Source organism: Malus sylvestris, chromosome 16 (genome assembly GCF_916048215.2).
Source record: "Malus sylvestris chromosome 16, drMalSylv7.2, whole genome shotgun sequence".
NCBI classification, from domain to species: Eukaryota; Viridiplantae; Streptophyta; class Magnoliopsida; order Rosales; family Rosaceae; genus Malus; species Malus sylvestris.
The window spans coordinates 35970852-35991408 of NC_062275.1; the positions used below are offsets into that span (position 1 = coordinate 35970852).

General features: G+C 43.8%; 2 long non-coding RNA genes across 3 annotated transcripts; both read left to right on the plus strand.

Annotated features, from left to right (window-relative positions):
* The first annotated feature begins 1859 nt into the window (after nt 1–1859).
* On the plus strand, nt 1860–2919 carry LOC126606608 (uncharacterized). Its single transcript, XR_007617268.1, has 3 exons — nt 1860–1954; nt 2130–2660; nt 2830–2919. It is a non-coding gene; the product is annotated as an uncharacterized LOC126606608 (long non-coding RNA).
* A 10235-nt stretch (nt 2920–13154) lies between these two features.
* On the plus strand, nt 13155–14458 carry LOC126606607 (uncharacterized). Of its 2 annotated transcripts, XR_007617267.1 has the most exons (4): nt 13158–13426; nt 13510–13607; nt 13691–13788; nt 13964–14458. It is a non-coding gene; the product is annotated as an uncharacterized LOC126606607 (long non-coding RNA). The 2 variants fall into 2 exon arrangements; XR_007617266.1 differs by having other exon boundaries at nt 13155–13607.
* The last annotated feature ends 6099 nt before the right edge of the window (nt 14459–20557 follow it).

Sequence of the window (20557 nt, forward strand, 5' to 3'; positions counted from 1 at the left end):
CTTCGATTTCTGAGATCGGCCCTCGTGGTCTCTGAGCAGCCCAGCTTTTGAGAAAGCAAACGCCTCTTCGATTTCTGAAGCTCCGTCGAGTGCAGATTTTTATAGAGGCTGGCATTAAGTTCCACAGCACACTTGAATCTCTACCAGTAGAAGCTCATTTCTTGCACTTCTAAGATCTTGATTTGTCTGACCTCTTCCTTCTTCAACACATTTGAAAATGTCTGGACCCTCCGACCGTCGTTTTGACTTGAACCTTGGAGAAGAGACAGCCACGCCTTCTCCAGACAACATATGGCGCCCATCCTTCATATCCCCTACTGGTCCTCTTACCGTTGGGGATTCTGTGATGAAGAATGATATGACCGCTGCAGTGGTGGCCAGGAACCTTCTCACTCCCAAAGATAACAGGCTACTTTCCAAACGGTCTGATGAGTTGGATGTTAAGGACTCTCTGGCTCTTAGTGTTCAGTGTGCAGGTTCTGTGTCTAATATGGCCCAACGCCTATTTGCTAGAACCCGCCAAGTTGAATCATTGGCTGCTGAAGTGATGAGTCTCAAACAGGAGATTAGAGGGCTCAAGCATGAGAATAAGCAGTTGCACCGGCTCGCCCATGACTATGCTACAAACATGAAGAGGAAGCTTGACCAGATGAAGGAATCTGATGGTAAGGTTTTACTTGATCATCAGCGGTTTGTGGGTTTGTTCCAAAGGCATTTATTGCCTTCGTCCTCTGGGGCTGTACCTGGTAATGAAGCTTCAAATAATGAACCTCCAATGCCTCCTCCTTCTGGGGTTTTGTCAAGTACTGAGGCTCCGGATAACCACCCTCCGGTGCTTTCTCTTTCTGGGGCTCTACCGACTGCTGAGACTTCCCCTAAGCAACCTTTGTGAAGGCTCCCTTTTGTTTGTTTATTTTGACTCATGTATATGTACATATTTGTGGCTTATCGAAAATATTAATAAATAAGCTTTGCTTCATTTCAACATATTGTGTTAAATACACCAAAGCCTTCTTCATAAAGTTCTTTGAATTTTTGCTTTTGTTGAAACCTGTATTGTTGAAGCTTTGTGAGTGAAGCATGTAGTTTGAGGTAGTGTTCCCTTAATTTCCCGAGTGAGGAAAACTTCTCGGTTGGAGACTTGAAAAATCCAAGTCACTGAGTGGTTGTGAGACTGCCGAGTATCAAGGTGCAGTAGCATATGGTGGGAGTCCCCCAAGTCTTCAGGCGAAGAGAGTTGCCGAATGAGGTGTCTCGCGTGTTACTAATTTGTCAAAGTAACGAATCCTTGTTTCGATGTCACACATTCGTATATGCTTTATCTAAAAATATTTCCAACTTTTGTGTGTTTGATGCTGCATGCTATTGACTAGACAAGATCAAGTGCAATTAGTAGCTTTTCTCTCTTTTTCATCTTTTCTTTGGTGGAATTGCTTTTCGTTTCCACTAATCAGCCTGAGTGGATGCAAGATAACACCTTTCTCTATAGCTCAGATTGCAAAGTCGTCTTCATGAAAGTTTTTCCTTATCTTGTGAACTACAACATATCCAAATTTGAGATCCATCGGAGTAGTACAACTTCAGAAATTCAAGTATGATGAGTAACTGTTCATCAATGTTCTGTTAATCCGTCAGACTTGTTGTGAGCTTCGAAACTCCATTTTCTCTTGTTCAGATCAACATACTTTCTTCATTTAAGTTGTTCCTCAGCTTGTGAACTACAACATATCCAAGTTTGAGATCCCTCGGAGCAGTATAACTCCAGAAATCCAGGTATGATGAATGACTGGTTATTATTTTTCTGTCAACCCGTCAGATTTATTGTGAGCTTCGAAACTCCATTTTCTCTTGTTTAGATCGGTATGCTTTCTTCATTGAAGTTGTTCCTCAGCTCGTGAACTACAACATATCCAAATGTGAGATCCCTCGGAGCAGTATAACTCCAGAAATCCAGGTATGATGAATGACTGGTTATTATTTTTCTGTCAACCCGTCAGATTTGTTGTGAGCTTCGAAACTCCATTTTCTATTGTTCAGATCGGCATGCTTTCTTCATTGAAGTTGTTCCTCATCGTCTCTTTCATAACATATCAAAAATTCAGAATGAACTAATGGTTAAATATTTCCAGATCTTCGAAACATCACAGCAGCTTCGAAATCTGCAAGAATCCGACTGTCATGTTTGGAGCTTCAATACTTTAATTTCCGTCGCTCAAACAGAAATGGTTCCTTCTTGAAAGTTGTTCATATGCTCAAGAACTATACGGTGTCCAAAATTCAGCTCCATTGGAGAAGAGCAGAGGTTGCAGAAATTTGATAGATGAAAGGAGGCGGAAGAGGGAGAGAGAGAAAAAGTCTCTTGGGTTGGATTTCTATTTTGGGGCAGATTCCAATTTTTGTAGCACCTTCATTATTGATGAATTGCTTGTATTTTTGTCCATAACTAAATTTTGGACTTTGAATTATTATTTGATCTATTATAATATGTTTGGGAACATATATAAGTGAATAAATAAGAGGGAAGATTTTGGGCCCTTGTGGGTGTAAAACAAAAAATGTTTATGTTTACCCAAGTGTTTTTGTACAAGTTCAAGGGCATCTTGGGTTTTGTGAACAAAATTTGTTTATTTGGAGCAAGGTTTTGTGTTGAAGCTTTGTAGGTGAAGCTTTGGTATTGAAGCTTTGTAGATGAAGCTTTCGAGGTGAAGCTTTGATGGTGAAGCTTTGTAGATGAAGCTTTCTGGGTGAAGCTTTGATGGTGAAGCTTTGTAGATGAAAGTATGTAGAGGGAGCTTTCTAGGTGAAGATTTTTTAGGTGAAGCTTTGTAGGTGAAGCTTTGGTGTTGAAGCTTTGTAGATGAAGCTTTCGAGGTGAAGCTTTGATGGTGAAGCTTTGTAGATGAAGCTTTCTGGGTGAAGCTTTTTGGGTGAAGCTTTTTAGGTGAAGCTTTGTGGGTGAAGCTTTGGAGGTGAAGCTTTTCGGGTGAAGCTTTTTGGATGAAGCTGTTTTTTTTTTTTTTTTTTTTTTTTTTTTGGCGCTTGACACGGTCTTCATTTGCTTGTTTTGTAGTGACTGTGGTAGACGGATTGCTTTCTGATTGAGAAGGGTTCCGGCATCGCTTGCTATGAATGTAAAAGAGTGAGGGCTGAGTTGGCTAAATTACCTCTTTATTGAATTCATTGCCAAATGGCCTTCATTACATAGGATGCCGAACGGCTATAGCTCAACACTTGTACATCGTGAGTCTATTTGTAGTAGTACTTCAAGTGATCAGCGTTCCATGGATGGCCAAGGGTCTTGCCATCGGAGCTTCTAAGTGTGTAAGAGCCAGGGCGACTGATGCCAATGACTTCATACGGTCCATCCCAGTTTGGACTAAGTGTGCCTTCACTCGGGACTCTGTCACAGAGTAATCTTTTCTTTAAGACCCAGTCTCCTATTTTGAAAGAACGAGGCTTGACCCTAGAGTCATAATAGTTGGAGATGCGCTGCTTGTAGGCGACATTCCTCAAGTGAGCTTGGTTTCTGTGTTCCTCGACTAAATCCAAGTTGAGGGTGAGTTGTTTGTCATTTTCACTTTGAATGTAGTTCTGGACTCGGAATGTTGCTTGCTCGAGCTCAACAGGGACAACCGCCTCTGTGCCAAAGGCAAGTGAGAATGGAGTTTCTCCTATTGAAGTCCGATATGAAGTGCGATATGACCAAAGAACTTGGGGTACAAATTCTGGCCAACAGCCTTTAGCTTTGTCCAAGCTGGTTTTCAAAGTGCGCTTGATTATTTTATTGATGGCCTCAACTTGTCCATTAGACTGGGGATGAGCTGGAGAGGCAAAGCATAAGTTGATGTTGAACTTAGAGCAGAACAACCTGAACTTCTTGTTGTCAAACTGTCGCCCATTGTCAGTGACTATCGCATTGGGAATGCCGAATCTACAAAGGATGTTCTTCCACACGAAGTCTTCTATCTTTGCCTCAGTAATGGTTGCCAAGGGTTCTACTTCGGCCCACTTTGTGAAGTAGTCCACTGCAACGACTGCGTAACAGACTTTGCCCTTCCCTGCCGGCATTGGGCCGATCAAATCAAGTCCCCACTGGGCGAAGGGCCAAGGGCTGATCATAGGAGTAAGAGGCTCTGGAGGGGAATGAGGAATAGTTGCATATCGTTGACATTTGTCACATGAGCGGGATACTTTGATGGCATCCTGGTGGAGTGTTGGCCAGTAATATCCTTGGCGAAAAGTCTTGTGTGCTAGGGACCGAGATCCAGCATGATCTCCACAGACTCCCTCATGTATTTCCCGAAGGACGATTTCCGCCTCGGCAGGCGTAAGACACCTTAAGTATGGCAGGCTAAAACCTCGCTTATAGAGTTGATCATTGATGATCAGGTAGCGGGTAGACTTGTATCGAATTTGCTTAGCCTGGACTTTATCATTTGGGAGGGTGCCATGAGCAAGGAAATTATAGATCGGGGTGATCCAACTATCCCCCTGTTGTAAGTTGCATACTTCTGCGGCCATGGTGCTTGGTGTTGCCAACAGTTCGACATGAATTTTTCTTCCAATCTTGTCTTCCACAGCTGAGGCGAGGCGAGCCAGGGCGTCTGCATGACTGTTTGCCGCTCGAGGAACTTGGGTGATCTGGTAGTGGAAGTGCTTGAGCAAAAGTTGTGTTTGCACAAGATATGCTGCCATGGAGCTGTCCTTAGCATCAAAGTTGTTGGTAACCTGGTTGACCACTAATTGGGAGTCACTGAAAATATCAATTTGTTTAACCCCGAGGTGTTTGGCCAAACGTAATCCTGCTAGAAGGGCTTCATACTCGGCCTCATTGTTTGATGCCTTGAATTTGAAACGAAGAGCATACTCCATTGCTACTTTGTCGGGCGTAGTCAAGACTAGTCCCGCTCCACAGCCCTGTTGGTTGGATGAGCCATCAACATACAGACTCTATGCTGAGGTCGTTGATTCTACTTTCTGAGCTTCCGATGGTAATGAAGCTACTGCTTCAGGTGTAGAAGCAATGTCAACAGGATATGTGAAGTCGGCGATGAAATCTGCTACTGCTTGACCTTTTTCGGCTGGTTTTGGTTGGTAGGAGATGTCAAACTCACCCAATGCTATCGCCCATTTGATCATTCGCCCAGACGTGTCAGGACTCTGGAGTATCTGTCGAAGAGGGTGATTGGTAAGCACGATGATGGCGTGTGCTTGGAAATAAGGGCGAAGTTTCCGAGCAGACATGACCAATGCTAGAGCTAATTTCTCAATGTTGGAGTATCGTGTCTCCGCATCTTGTAGGGCCTTGCTAACGTAGTAGACGGGCCGTTCGACACCACTGTCCATTCGAATAAGAACAGAACTGACTACTGAAGCCGAAACCGATAGATAGATGATGAGAGTGTCACCAACTTCTGGTTTGGAGAGCAGAGGGGCTTTACTCATGTACTCTTTGAGGTTCCTGAATGCCTTGGCACATTCCTCCGTCCATGTAATGTACTTCTTATTTCCCTTGAGTGCTTTGAAGAAAGGAGCACATCTGTCTGTGGCCTTAGAGATGAATCTGGTTAAGGCTGCCACCTTGCCAGTAAGGCTTTGGATGTCTTTTGAAGTTATTGGCTCTTTCATGTCGAGGATTGCTTTGATCTTTTCAGGGTTAGCTTCAATGCCTCGTTGGCTAATCATGAAGCCTAAGAATTTGCCAGAGCCCACGCCGAAGGCACATTTGTTGGGGTTCAACCTCATTCGATACCTCTTTAGAATGGTGAAAGTTTCAGATAGGTCGGTGATGTGTTGGTCAGCATGTTTGCTTTTGACTAGCATATCATCAACGTAAACTTCCATGTTCTTCCCAATTTGTTCGGCGAACATTGAATTGACCAGTCTCTGATAAGTTGCTCCTGCATTCTTTAGGCCGAAAGGCATGACTTTATAGCAATATAGTCCCCTGTCAGTAGTGAAGGTCGTGTGTTCTTGGTCTGAGGGGTTCATGAGGATTTGGTTGTATCCTGAATAAGCGTCCATAAAGCTCAAGAGCTCACACCCTGCCGTAGAGTCTATAAGCCGGTCAATAAGAGGAAGAGGGAAACTATCTTTCGGACACCCTTTGTTTAGGTCGGTGTAGTCAACACACATCCTCCACAAGACCTTTTGAAGTGAAAGACTTTCTTTGGTCGGATTTTTCCTAACAAGGACCACATTTGCTACCCATGTCGGGTAATTGACTTCGCGGACAAAGCCTATGCCTTTGAGTTTTTCAACTTCTGCTTTCATTGCCTCGTATCGTTCAGCGTCATAAGATCTTCGCTTCTGTCTCACCGGCTTGATCTTGGGGTCAATACTCAAACGATGACAGATGACATCGGGAGAGATGTCTGGCATGTCCTCGTATGACCAGGCGAAGACTTCAGTGTTCTCTTTCAAAAAAGATATCAATGCTAACCGAAGGGGTGGTGACAATGTGGTGCCAATCTTCACCATGCGATCTGGATAATCTCTTGAGATAGGTACCTTCTCCAACTCTTCAGCAGGTTGGGTTTGCTGGGTGAAAGAGTCATCTCGAGGATCATCGGGTTGATTGTTGCTATCAGGAAGATCCAAGTTCGCTTCATCTAGGCTGGTCTTTGTGACTTGGTCATGTACAGACAGGGTTTCCTTGGGTCCGGGCAAGTGTTGTTGCTTAACTGAAGTGTTGTAACATGATCGTGCAGTAAGCTGATCTCCTCTGATGTAGCCGTTGCCATGGGGGGTTGGAAATTTCATCAACAGCATATGCGTGGATACCATAGCCTTGAGATCATTGATGCATGTGCGCCCAAAGATGACATTGTATGCCGTTGGGCAGTCAACCGCTAGGAAGTTAGTGGTAATGGTAGCCGTGTAAGGGCCTGTACCAATAGTAAAGGGTAAATGTATGCTCCCTAAGGGTTGCACGATATCACCGGAGAAGCTTATCAGAGGAGAAATCGAGCGATCGAGCAAGTGTTCAGCTACACTGAGTGCCCTGAAAGCTTCGGCAAACATGATATTGACCGAAGCCCCTGTGTCTACGAGGATTCGTCGAACATCAAAGTTGGCTATGTGAGCCTCCACGATCAATGGGTCGTTATGAGGGTAGATGATGCCTCTTTCTTCCTCAGGGTAGAAACATATCGGATCCCAGTTAGGTTTTTGATACTTCCCTCCCCTGATGTCTTCCACGTGAAACACTTGGTGACCAGGCCTCAGACTTCGTTCACTGTTTTTCATGGCCCTATTGGAAGATTCAGATATGGGTGTGCCGCCGCTTATGGAATATATGACATTCACCTGGCGTTGGTTACGGTTATCCCTTTGAGGGTGAAGAAGGAATTGATCAATTTTTCCTTCTCGTGCCAAAGCTTCAATACGATCACGGAGGATGATACATTTCTCGCTATCATGGCCGTTATGCTCATGGTAGCAACAAAACATGCCCGCGCTATTCGGGGGCGTGTAATCTGGGTGCCTTGGCTTTGGCTTTGGTATCAGGTGAGCTATGCTGGGGTAAATGGCCGCGCATGTGGCATTCAAGGGCGTGTATGTCTCATACCTTGGGGTAGGGGGTATCTTGACGCGGGTTTGACCCACTGCATTGACTGCCTGGGGGCGAGCGTTATTGTGGCGATACCCTTGGTTATCGGGATAGTGTCCCTTACTCTTTTTACTGAAAGGAGAGTGGTGAGGATGGAAATCCTTCCTCTTGCCTTGAAATTGATATGTCTGTTGATTCGGTGAAGCATTATGCAAGGCATGGGGAGGTGCCACTGCTGTTTGGAAAGTCGAGGTCTTCTCATTTAGGTGAGTCTGGCTTCCACCTCCCACTTGTTGATAAAGGATGGTTGTAGGGGGTTTCTCCTGATATGTCTTTGCCTCGGCGGAGGCATGGTTATAAGCATGCGCCATCACCTCAGAGTAAGTCTTCCAAGTATTGGCATTGATCATGTATTTAAAGAAACAATCACGTAGGCCTGCCGTGAAGGCTTTGAGGGCAGTCTTGTCGTCTGCCTCGGCACACCGGGAGTATTCATGGTTGAAGCGGCCAGCATACATACGTAATGACTCGTCTGGCTTCTGGCGGATAGTGTACAGGTCATCTGCAGAGTGCAAGCGATCGGTTTGGAAAATGTGTTGGGAAACAAATAGTTTCCTCAATTCCTCAAATGAGTCTACCGTCTCAGGTGTAAGACGACAATACCAATTTAGAGCTCCGCCAGAGAGGGTGGAGGGGAAGAGAAGACATCGCTCTTCATTGGTGTGCATCCGATATGCCATGGTGGACTCAAAGAGGTTAAGGTGCTCAATCGGGTCCTCTTTTCCAGTATAAAGTTGCAAGCCAAGCTTTTGCTTTGTCTTTGCTTGAAGGGGGGTGTTGAGGATCCTCCTTGTAAGAGGGCCAGGCCTGGGTTGGTTCCAGTCAGGTATTTCAGCCTGACGTTCAGCCTTCAACTTGTTTACTTCCTCAAGAAGTTGTAGGACAAGGGGGTCCTGAGCGGAGTTATGTGTCACTGGAGCTTTCTTTCGTAAATCTCCATCTCCTCTTGGAATTAGGAAGGTCTGATCAAGGGCATGTGATTTTTCCCTGGACTCGCTGTACTGGCTTCCAGGGTATGTCTGTCGGAACACCTCTGAGTCCCCTGTACCCTCATGTCTCTCTAGGACTTGTTGCCCCTTCCCCAAATTGGTGGCCGGCTTGGGCCGTGGCAGGGGACCGAGTCTCTCAGAAATCCTTGGGTCATTAATCTTTGAGCTTATATGGATGGAATTCTCTCGACGTTGCTTCAGGAAATCCCGACAATCGCGAAAGACGGCTTTCGATCCTTCTGCCCCTTCAGCAAAGAGGTGTCTCCCTCCACTTCTCATGGTTCGGGTCGAAGCAACTGGGTTAAGAGAAGCCTCATGTTGATTATCAAGTCGAGGGGTAATCTGTTCCCTATCAGGGATATCTATGTCGAATGCATGTGACCCTCCATGTTGGAGGGCACCCAGTTGATGGTTGACTTCCACGGGGGCAACAAGCTCGCGTGTCTGAGCTTGCCTAGCTTCGTGGAGTGTCTCGAAGAGCTTCTCATATTGCTCATGGAGGACCTCATTCCTCATTGCTATCTTGTTGTTCTGAGCTTCCAACTCATCGACTTTAGCTTGAAGAAGAACTCGTTTTCCTTCCTTCTTTCGTTGTTTCGCACTATGTGCAAGGGGGGTGTCATTCTGTGTGCTGTGGCTTCCTTCGCTTCCCATGCTGGAGAGGGATGCCTGATCAAAAGAAAGTGTACGAATGATAGAAACCAGCTTGACACAGCTGAAGAGAGTAGGAATAAGTGTCGTTTCCCACAGACGGCGCCAAATGTTGATGCACAAAATCAGCGAAGACTTTGGTACAACAGAAAGTGTCAGGTTTTGTGACCTTCGCTTGGTTGCTTCGGTCACTAGTGAGGATAAGTACGTAAATGAATAGAGACAGAGAAGCAAACACAGGATGTACGTGGTTCACCCAGATTGGCTACGTCCACGGAGTAGAGGAGTTCTTATTAGTAGTGAAGGGCTTACACAAGTACAAAGGATCAAGCTCTCAATTTAGTGAGTTCTTATGAATGATTTAACACAAATGGCATTAGGCAATATTGTGGGGGAATGACCCCTATTTATAGAAAAACTTGTAGCTTTGTCACATTGACATGTGTCATGTTATGATTGGTTCTTGATGTCGACACGTGCTGCGCTCTGATTGGCTTCTAATCTTGACACGTGTCGAGTAGTGATTGGCCTCTTGGTCGGAGGGGAACTCTTCTGGGTCCTTGACAGTATAGTGTTGGCCGGTGCTCGGTAGTTTCGGGATTGGTCAAGTATGGTACAAACAGTGCTCCCCTAAGTTCCCGAGTGAGGGAAACTCCTCGGTTGGGGACTTGCAAGATCCAATCCCTTGAGTAATCACGAAACTTCTAAGTACCGAAGTGTGGTCTGATCTTCATCTGCCCTTCTCTGGAAGTACCTTTCCTCCATCCGAGAATGGTGTACTTAGCTGATGTTGACGCACAAGGTAATGTATCAATTTCACTTAAAGCTTAGTTGTAGTTTCGGGCTTAGTCAAGTGTGATACAAACCCTATAGTAGGAGTCCCCCAAGTCACCGAGCTAGGAGATCTGCCGAAAGAGGTGACAGACAAGGTAAGCAGTCAAACTTCCAAGTAAACAACCCAGGATCAGAGGTTTGACTTCGGCTTCCGGTTGATTGTTCTCCTTCTCCTTGTCTCTCATTCAACTGCCACGATAAGGAGAAGCAAATGGATAAGAGATGATATGAGATACTTTTGCTTTTGAAGAAGTAACTTTCCACAGGCTTATTCTTGAACTGTGCTTGAGGGTTTTCTGGTGCCCTTCAGAGTATAAGGCCGACTCAAAAATTTGAGGGTCAAAACAAGTCCATCAAATCTAGAGTACGTTCGACCTTGATGATATGGGATACTTTTGCTGTTGACGGAATAATGAATGTGGTATGGAAAGGTGTCGTGCTGTAGTGATCTGTTTCAGCTCACCGTTGAACCTTCTGCTTCAATCTTTTGCATGGCAGAAGTGGTGTGCAACCTTTGCATTTAAATGGTCCTTCAGAACATTCCTTCATAGTGACTCATCCACGCTTGGCAGCTTCAGTGTAAAGAGCCAATATCTGATCAACTGTCATGAGGTATTTGCTGGTGGAATTCGTGACCTTGACAGCAGTTGAGGATGAGTACTCGAGAGCAATGCTAAGTAAGCAACCAGGCAAAGGCTCCAGGCAGTCAGTTCCAAATTGGAGGTTTGATTTCAGGTTCCGACTGACTGCTCTCTTTCTCCTTGTCCTGCAGGTGTGGACAAGGACAAAGACAAAGATAGGGAGAAAGCATGATATGGGATACTCTTGCTTTCGACCCTGATGATATGAGATACTCTTGTTCTTGGTGTGGCTTATTTGCTGAGGTATTATCGGGGGGAAATAAAGCTGAGTATTTCGAGAGGTTATGTTGAGGGTGCCTTTTCGAATGCGAGAAAGGGTTGAGCATTTTTGCAGGTTTGCCTGTCCGTTGAGGAGGGAGGTCAATGTATATAGGGATTTCCCAATAACAAGTAGTAATGATATTCCTTTACCCTTCTTGGTCACAGCAATGTAGTGGGAGCTGCCAGCTTCACGTGTTTTAATTTTGTCAGAGCACTTTGAAAAAGTGGTATGTGGTATCTGGAAAGCTGATGTTACGTGTGAAGATTACAGACAAGCTCTATCTAAGGAAATCTGGCTCTCGAAGTTCTGAGAGTTGTGCCTCTTCGGTTTTCGAACAAGCAATCCCGTCGAGGATCTGACTCTCGAGATTCGGAAAGCGGTGCTACTCCGGTTTTTTGAGAAAGTAATTATGTTGGGAGTCTTTTCTCGAATGTGAGTAAAGGTTGGACGTTCTTGCCAACCTGTCTTGCCGCAAAACACGGAGGTCGACACACATAGGGACTTTCCAGTTGTCAAGCAGTGGTGCTGTTCCTTTACCCTTATGGGTAATAGTAGGGTAGCTTGAACTTCGAAATTCTCGTGCCTAAACTTTGTCAGAGATCTTTGACAAAGTTATATGTGGTACCCGAGGAGTTGATGGTGCATATGGAGAGCGGTGATTGAACAGTAAGATTCACGTGCTTTCTACTTCACCAGAAATCTTCGACAGAGTGCCCGTAATTTTCGCAAAGCTGATTGTGCATGTGACAGGTGCTGACGAGGCTGAAAAAGCAGGTGCTTCTTCGATTTCTGAGATCGGCCCTCGTGGTCTCTGAGCAGCCCAGCTTTTGAGAAAGCAAACGCCTCTTCGATTTCTGAGATCGGCCCTCGTGGTCTCTGAGCAGCCCAGCTTTTGAGAAAGCAAACGCCTCTTCGATTTCTGAAGCTCCGTCGAGTGCAGATTTTTATAGAGGCTGGCATTAAGTTCCACAGCACACTTGAATCTCTACCAGTAGAAGCTCATTTCTTGCACTTCTAAGATCTTGATTTGTCTGACCTCTTCCTTCTTCAACACATTTGAAAATGTCTGGACCCTCCGACCGTCGTTTTGACTTGAACCTTGGAGAAGAGACAGCCACGCCTTCTCCAGACAACATATGGCGCCCATCCTTCATATCCCCTACTGGTCCTCTTACCGTTGGGGATTCTGTGATGAAGAATGATATGACCGCTGCAGTGGTGGCCAGGAACCTTCTCACTCCCAAAGATAACAGGCTACTTTCCAAACGGTCTGATGAGTTGGCTGTTAAGGACTCTCTGGCTCTTAGTGTTCAGTGTGCAGGTTCTATGTCTAATATGGCCCAACGCCTATTTGCTAGAACCCGCCAAGTTGAATCATTGGCTGCTGAAGTGATGAGTCTCAAACAGGAGATTAGAGGGCTCAAGCATGAGAATAAGCAGTTGCACCGGCTCGCCCATGACTATGCTACAAACATGAAGAGGAAGCTTGACCAGATGAAGGAATCTGATGGTAAGGTTTTACTTGATCATCAGCGGTTTGTGGGTTTGTTCCAAAGGCATTTATTGCCTTCGTCCTCTGGGGCTGTACCTGGTAATGAAGCTTCAAATAATGAACCTCCATTGCCTCCTCCTTCTGGGGTTTTGTCAAGTACTGAGGCTCCGGATAACCACCCTCCGGTGCTTTCTCTTTCTGGGGCTCTACCGACTGCTGAGACTTCCCCTAAGCAACCTTTGTGAAGGCTCCCTTTTGTTTGTTTATTTTGACTCATGTATATGTACATATTTGTGGCTTATCGAAAATATTAATAAATAAGCTTTGCTTCATTTCAACATATTGTGTTAAATACACCAAAGCCTTCTTCATAAAGTTCTTTGAATTTTTGCTTTTGTTGAAACCTGTATTGTTGAAGCTTTGTGAGTGAAGTATGTAGTTTGAGGTAGTGTTCCCTTAATTTCCCGAGTGAGGAAAACTTCTCGGTTGGAGACTTGAAAAATCCAAGTCACTGAGTGGTTGTGAGACTGCCGAGTATCAAGGTGCAGTAGCATATGGTGGGAGTCCCCCAAGTCTTCAGGCGAAGAGAGTTGCCGAATGAGGTGTCTCGCGTGTTACTAATTTGTCAAAGTAACGAATCCTTGTTTCGATGTCACACATTCGTATATGCTTTATCTAAAAATATTTCCAACTTTTGTGTGTTTGATGCTGCATGCTATTGACTAGACAAGATCAAGTGCAATTAGTAGCTTTTCTCTCTTTTTCATCTTTTCTTTGGTGGAATTGCTTTTCGTTTCCACTAATCAGCCTGAGTGGATGCAAGATAACACCTTTCTCTATAGCTCAGATTGCAAAGTCGTCTTCATGAAAGTTTTTCCTTATCTTGTGAACTACAACATATCCAAATTTGAGATCCATCGGAGTAGTACAACTTCAGAAATTCAAGTATGATGAGTAACTGTTCATCAATGTTCTGTTAATCCGTCAGACTTGTTGTGAGCTTCGAAACTCCATTTTCTCTTGCTCAGATCAACATACTTTCTTCATCGAAGTTGTTCCTCAGCTTGTGAACTACAACATATCCAAATTTGAGATCCCTCGGAGCAGTATAACTCCAGAAATCCAGGTATGATGAATGACTGGTTATTATTTTTCTGTCAACCCGTCAGATTTGTTGTGAGCTTCGAAACTCCATTTTCTCTTGTTCAGATCGGTATGCTTTCTTCATTGAAGTTGTTCCTCAGCTCGTGAACTACAACATATCCAAATTTGAGATCCCTCGGAGCAGTATAACTCCAGAAATCAAGGTATGATGAATGACTGGTTATTATTTTTCTGTCAACCCGTCAGATTTGTTGTGAGCTTCGAAACTCCATTTTCTATTGTTCAGATCGGCATGCTTTCTTCATTGAAGTTGTTCCTCATCGTCTCTTTCATAACATATCAAAAATTCAGAATGAACTAATGGTTAAATATTTCCAGATCTTCGAAACATCACAGCAGCTTCGAAATCTGCAAGAATCCGACTGTCATGTTTGGAGCTTCAACACTTTAATTTCCGTCGCTCAAACAGAAATAGTTCCTTCTTGAAAGTTGTTCATATGCTCAAGAACTATAGGGTGTCCAAAATTCAGCTCCATTGGAGAAGAGCAGAGGTTGCAGAAATTTGATAGATGAAAGGAGGCGGAAGAGGGAGAGAGAGAAAAAGTCTCTTGGGTTGGATTGCTATTTTGGGGCAGATTCCAATTTTTGTAGCACCTTCATTATTGATGAATTGCTTGTACTTTTGTCCATTATGAAACTTGGGACTTTGGCTTGTTGTTGGATCTATTATAATATGTTTGGGAACATATATAAGTGAATAAATAAGAAGGAAAATATTGGGCCCTTGTGGGTGTAAAACAAAAAATGTTTATGTTTACCCAAGTGTTTTTGTACAAGTTCAAGGGCATCTTGGGTTTTGTGAACAAAATTTGTTTATTTGGAGCAAGGTTTTGTGTTGAAGCTTTGTAGGTGAAGCTTTGGTGTTGAAGCTTTGTAGATGAAGCTTTCGAGGTGAAGCTTTGATGGTGAAGCTTTGTAGATGAAGCTTTCTGGGTGAAGCTTTGATGGTGAAGCTTTGTAGATGAAAGTATGTAGAGGGAGCTTTCTAGGTGAAGATTTTTTAGGTGAAGCTTTGTAGGTGAAGCTTTGGTGTTGAAGCTTTGTAGATGAAGCTTTCGAGGTGAAGCTTTGATGGTGAAGCTTTGTAGATGAAGCTTTCTGGGTGAAGCTTTTCGGGTGAAGCTTTTTGGATGAAGCTGTTTTTTTTTTTTTTTTTTTTTTTTTTTTTTTTTTTTGGCGCTTGACACGGTCTTCATTTGCTTGTTTTGTAGTGACTGTGGTAGACGGATTGCTTTCTGATTGAGAAGGGTTCCGGCATCGCTTGCTATGAATGTAAAAGAGTGAGGGCTGAGTTGGCTAAATTACCTCTTTATTGAATTCATTGCCAAATGGCCTTCATTACATAGGATGCCGAACGGCTATAGCTCAACACTTGTACATCGTGAGTCTATTTGTAGTAGTACTTCAAGTGATCAGCGTTCCATGGATGGCCAAGGGTCTTGCCATCGGAGCTTCTAAGTGTGTAAGAGCCAGGGCGACTGATGCCAATGACTTCATACGGTCCATCCCAGTTTGGACTAAGTGTGCCTTCACTCGGGACTCTGTCGCAGAGTAATCTTTTCTTTAAGACCCAGTCTCTTATTTTGAAAGAACGAGGCTTGACCCTAGAGTCATAATAGTTGGAGATGCGCTGCTTGTAGGCGACATTCCTCAAGTGAGCTTGGTTTCTGTGTTCCTCGACTAAATCCAAGTTGAGGGTGAGTTGTTTGTCATTTTCACTTTGAATGTAGTTCTGGACTCGGAATGTTGCTTGCTCGAGCTCAACAGGGACAACCGCCTCTGTGCCAAAGGCAAGTGAGAATGGAGTTTCTCCTGTTGAAGTCCGATATGAAGTGCGATATGACCAAAGAACTTAGGGTACAAATTCTGGCCAACAGCCTTTAGCTTTGTCCAAGCTGGTTTTCAAAGTGCGCTTGATTATTTTGTTGATGGCCTCAACTTGTCCATTAGACTGGGGATGAGCTGGAGAGATTCTGAGAGCTTCTGAGGATGAGAGAGGGGATCTCAGGCCTAGGAATTGGCCTACGAGAGTGAGAGTGAGGCCTCCCCAATTGTGAGGGTGAGGGGTCCTTTTATAGAATAAGGACTCCTCACTTATTACATATTTGCCCCTTCCTTTATCCCATAATTACATTTAAGTCCCCTGAGTATTTGTACGAGATCTAAATACGAGGCCCTAAATATGGTATAAACAGTAGTCCCCCAAGTCTTCAGTCAAGAGAGTCTTTTGGCTGGAGACTTGAAATTCAGTCCATGTGTGGGCCGAAGTAACTAGATGTCGTCTAGAACTAATGCTTGATATGAGGCGGTGCCCAATCTGAAATGATGCTCAACTAGAAGTAACACATGCTGCGAGGCCGCTTTGCTTGTAGCTTGTGTTGCCTTGGTTGGCTCGGCTTGTGGCGTTTGAAGGTGAGGGAGTCCCTTTTATAGAATAAGGGCTCTCTCCTCAATACATAAGTGATGGGTTAGAGTTGATGCTCTCAGTGAGACGGTTGCTCAGTAGGCGGCGATGCTCTCTAATGGTGGTGAGGGAGTCCCTTTTATAGAATAAGGGATCGCTCCTCAATACATAAATCATGGGTGATCTTCAATGAAAGTGAGGGAGTCCCTTTTATAAAATAAGGGTTCGCTCCTTAATACATAAATAATGGGCTAGAGTCCCCCAAGTATTTTTCATGAGGCCCAGTTGAGGCCCAATACATGGTACATAATGTAGTCCCCCAAGTCGTCGGTCAATAGAGTCTGTTGGCTGGAGACTTCAAATTGAATCCATGTATGGGCCGAAGTGGTGGTTGTTCGGAGGCGGTATTTGTATACCCTGCACTGAAGCTTTGTAGGTGAAGCTTTGCAAGTGAAGCTTTGAAGCTAGAGCTCTGTAAATGAAGCTTTCGAAGCTGGAGCTTTTATAAATGAAGCTTTTGAAGCTAGAGCTCTGTAAATTAAGCTTTTGAAGCTAAAGCTCTGTAAATTAAGCTTTTGAAGCTGATTGACATGAGTGATTCTCATGAATGTTTATGTTGATTGACATGAGTGATGCTCATGAATGTTAGCATGAGTGATGCTCATGAATGTTGACATGAATGATGGTCATGAATGTTTATGTATGATTGTCATGAGTGATGCTCATGAATGTTGATGTATGAATGACATGAGTAGTGCTCATGTATGATTTGGAGTACTAGGCGTACTTTTGATCACCTGGTTGGTGTTATTTTGGGCTTATGGGCCTTCGCCCTCCACAACATTCCAGTCCAACCCATTTATTTTGGGCTTGTCGTTGTTCTTTTTTTTTTTTTTTTTTTTTTTTTTTTTTTTTTTTTTTTACCCTCTGATGGGTTTTTACAGATGTGTCCGAAAGATAAGGAAAATAAATTACATCATTCTGGTGGGGTGTTTATTCCATGCTTTTGCAGTGTTTTTCTGCTGCACTCTCTTTGGTTCTTTATCTGGCAGACATAAGGAATCATAATAATAGGAAGATCTTTTGCTTTTCTTCTTTTCTCTTTTCCTTTTCTGTTTTTCCTTTTGCTTTCTCTTTTCTGCTTTGTTCCCCCTTGCTTTTTTGCTTTTTTCTTGATCTCTGCACCTTTGTTGCTCTAGCCTTGCTTGAACCGACTTGGTGATAGCTTGCATCTCTCTTTTGCTTTTTCCTTTCTCTTTTGCTTTTGTTTCTGCAGATGTCGTAGATGGCATCATTGTCAAGCAACACAAATACATTGGTGTGCTCCAGCAGAGAATGGGTTGAGAGAATGCTGTTGTAAAGCTCCACCACAGATGTAAAAGCCTGGGGAGAAAGGTACACAGTGGATCCCAGCTTGGATTTCTTTGGATTTCTTTGGTATAGATCCATCATTGAGTTCACTAGGCCTGCAGGTCCACACACCACACCTTGTCTGCATTAAAGATTATGTGGTTCCACTTCCAGACGCGCAGAGTTGCTCCGCCTTCTGGTTCTGGTGGGCCCTACGAGACGGAGCACGGCATGTTTCCCCGATGATCACGGAGTAATTGGCCTGGGCTCGAACTGATGGGGTTATACAACAGTTTTCCTACGAGGGGAAACCATGTACTACCACGTTGTTTCTCCTCCTCTGACTCTCAGTCGTTCGAGTCGGTGATGTGATCCTCCCGGCTTTCAACGGTTCCTTCAAGATTAAGACTAGCTAAGTAGCAAACCTCTATCACCTATCTCCAACGGGTCGTCGACAGCGTCGACGGAGCAGATCCAAATCCCGGGGACACCACCGGAATACAAAGCTTCGCCGGCCTCTTCCTTTTCGGCTGCGTCACTGGAGACCCCGGACCTGAACATGACAACCTGTTCGACGGATTCAAGATCCGAATCCGAAACGATGACGACGGAGACGAACACGAAGCCAATCCCGATGGTGATAAGGCCGACGGCGACGGAGGTAAAGTCATGGTTTCTAGGGCCAGAGAGATCATGGAGGATTTGTTGCAGAATAGGGACGACGGCGAGTAAGACATCGGTGAGTTAGCAACGGCGACGGAGCATGACATGTTTCCCCTTTTCGGTTTTATTTTTCTGATTTTTCTGCTTTTTGGGTTTTGTAGAGAGAGAGAGATGAGAAAGAGTTTGAGAGGTAGAGGCAGATGCAGAGTCTGAAATCAGAGGCTCAATGGATCTGTTGGAGCACCAGTTCTTCCAGAGCACGGTGTTGATCTTCCAACGACAGCGAGAAGTTACTCAAGTCGTCAATCGCAATCTGCATCAGCTGCGTGTTCGAAGGCGTCTTCAGCTCGTCCGTGAGCTGCTTTATCGCTAGCCGGCGGTCGTTTAGGTCGGTGGGAGACAATCGCTCGACATCTCGCGCCTTCTCTTTCAATTGGACGGGATCGGAGTGGCCCATGGCCCATTGTGACATTCCCTCCAGAGAAAAGAAGCCACCATCGGCGTCAAGGTCAGCGACGGCGGTATCGTCGTCCCGAGGCTGAGTCCGAGTCTAAGCATGCGTTTCGTCTTCTGCACTGGACCACTATACCCTTCCCGTATTGTTAATATTTCGCTCCAAGGAACAACAATCATGGCACACTTTGCTAGGAGTAACGTTTTGGGTTCTTGCAGATTTTGCAGATTCACGATGAAGGTGAAAATTTGAGAGAGAACCGACATAACTTTTTGTGTCGTTTCCCACAGACGGCGCCAAATGTTGATGCACAAAACCGGATGGTCTTGGAACAACGTAAATCTGACCGTGAATCTGCATGAAATGTAAATAACACAAGATGTATCGTGGTTCACCCCAAGGTTTGGGCTACGTCCACACTGATTATGTATTTATTTGAGGTAATAGAGAGGGAGAGGGTGAAAGCTTCTGAGAGCTTCTGAGGATGAGAGAGGGGATCTCAGGCCTAGGAATTGGCCTCCGAGAGTGAGAGTGAGGCCTCCCCAATTGTGAGGGTGAGGGGTCCTTTTATAGAATAAGGACTCCTCACTTATTACATATTTGCCCCTTCCTTTATCCCATAATTACATTTAAGTCCCCTGAGTATTTGTACGAGATTTAAATACGAGGCCCTAAATATGGTATAAACAACGTTAATCAACACTTGAGTAATAATCAAATCATCAACTTTCATGTCATTTGGTTTACAAAATTTCATATACAAATTTAATCTTCCTAGCATTAGCTTTCATGCATATCTTCTACAAAGCCAACATGGCGGCTAGTACACTGGCTGAACTTGGACATCAATATAACTATTGATTTTACACTTTCCTCACCCATTCTAAGATTTAAGGACCACAATTATATGTCTGTAAAGATCTCTAGACGATCCTTGCTGTAATTTCAGCAAGTTCGAAAAACAAAAACATGTATGACCATCTTGGGATTTATCTACGTTCCAAGTCAAACGAAAAGACTCCAAACTAGTGATGATAACCTTCCTAATCTGTAATCGAGTGGTAGCATGCACTTGTAATGGCATTGAATAGGAGAAGAAATTGTTTTCGTAGGGTTCCTGACAGACAGTATTGGACACTTAATTAATCACATTATAACTTGTTAATTGGCATTATGTATTAACTAGTTTCTGATACAAAATTACGAACATTTTTGCGGCGACCAACACGGAACAGCATAGGAGACTGACAGTTTGTTCTCTGCGGGTAATCGATGTATCTGATGCATGGGTATTATTAGTTTAATTAATTAACTAAGATTATGGATTTTGGATCGATCAATGTCAACCATTCCTCGGAAATTGAAAATAGGGTTTAGAAACATACATGTTTATGAGGAATTTTTTTGGTATTTTTGTATTTGTAGAAGCATCGTATATGTTTTTAGGATGAACATGTGTTGGTAGGCTGTATATCTATTAGAGAGATGACACAAATAATAATACAAATAGATGGTAAGTAAAACATTATACTGATCTTAATTTGTTTTAGCCTTCCTAGACTTTTGGCCGTATCAAAGAGGTCAAGGAGGAATCTTACATTAATACCTTCTCATAACAAGTAATTTTTTTAATCTTTAATTAAATCATTATAATAGTAAGCTAGGTTTGATGATTTCATACTATATATTCTCCAGAAAAATGTAATAATATTTTCATTACCTTTTAATGAGGAGCTGAGTCGGACAAACCTCGAGCACACTACGTCAAGGCTTGCATGCATTGATTTTATTTATTTTTAATTGGTTAATGATTAGGGTTTCTTAATTTAACTCTTCTTTTGTTTTTTCTTCTCCATTTATTCATTACTGTGAGACCAGCCCCACATAAATTCTACTATAGAACTCGACACGGTGCACAATACACACCAAGGCAAGAAATGACTCATTTTCATATATAAAAAGAACTCATTGAGTCATTTATAACAAGGAGGTTGTCTCCTAAAGGGTAATATCTTGCTCTTGTAATCAAGAAATTTTAGGC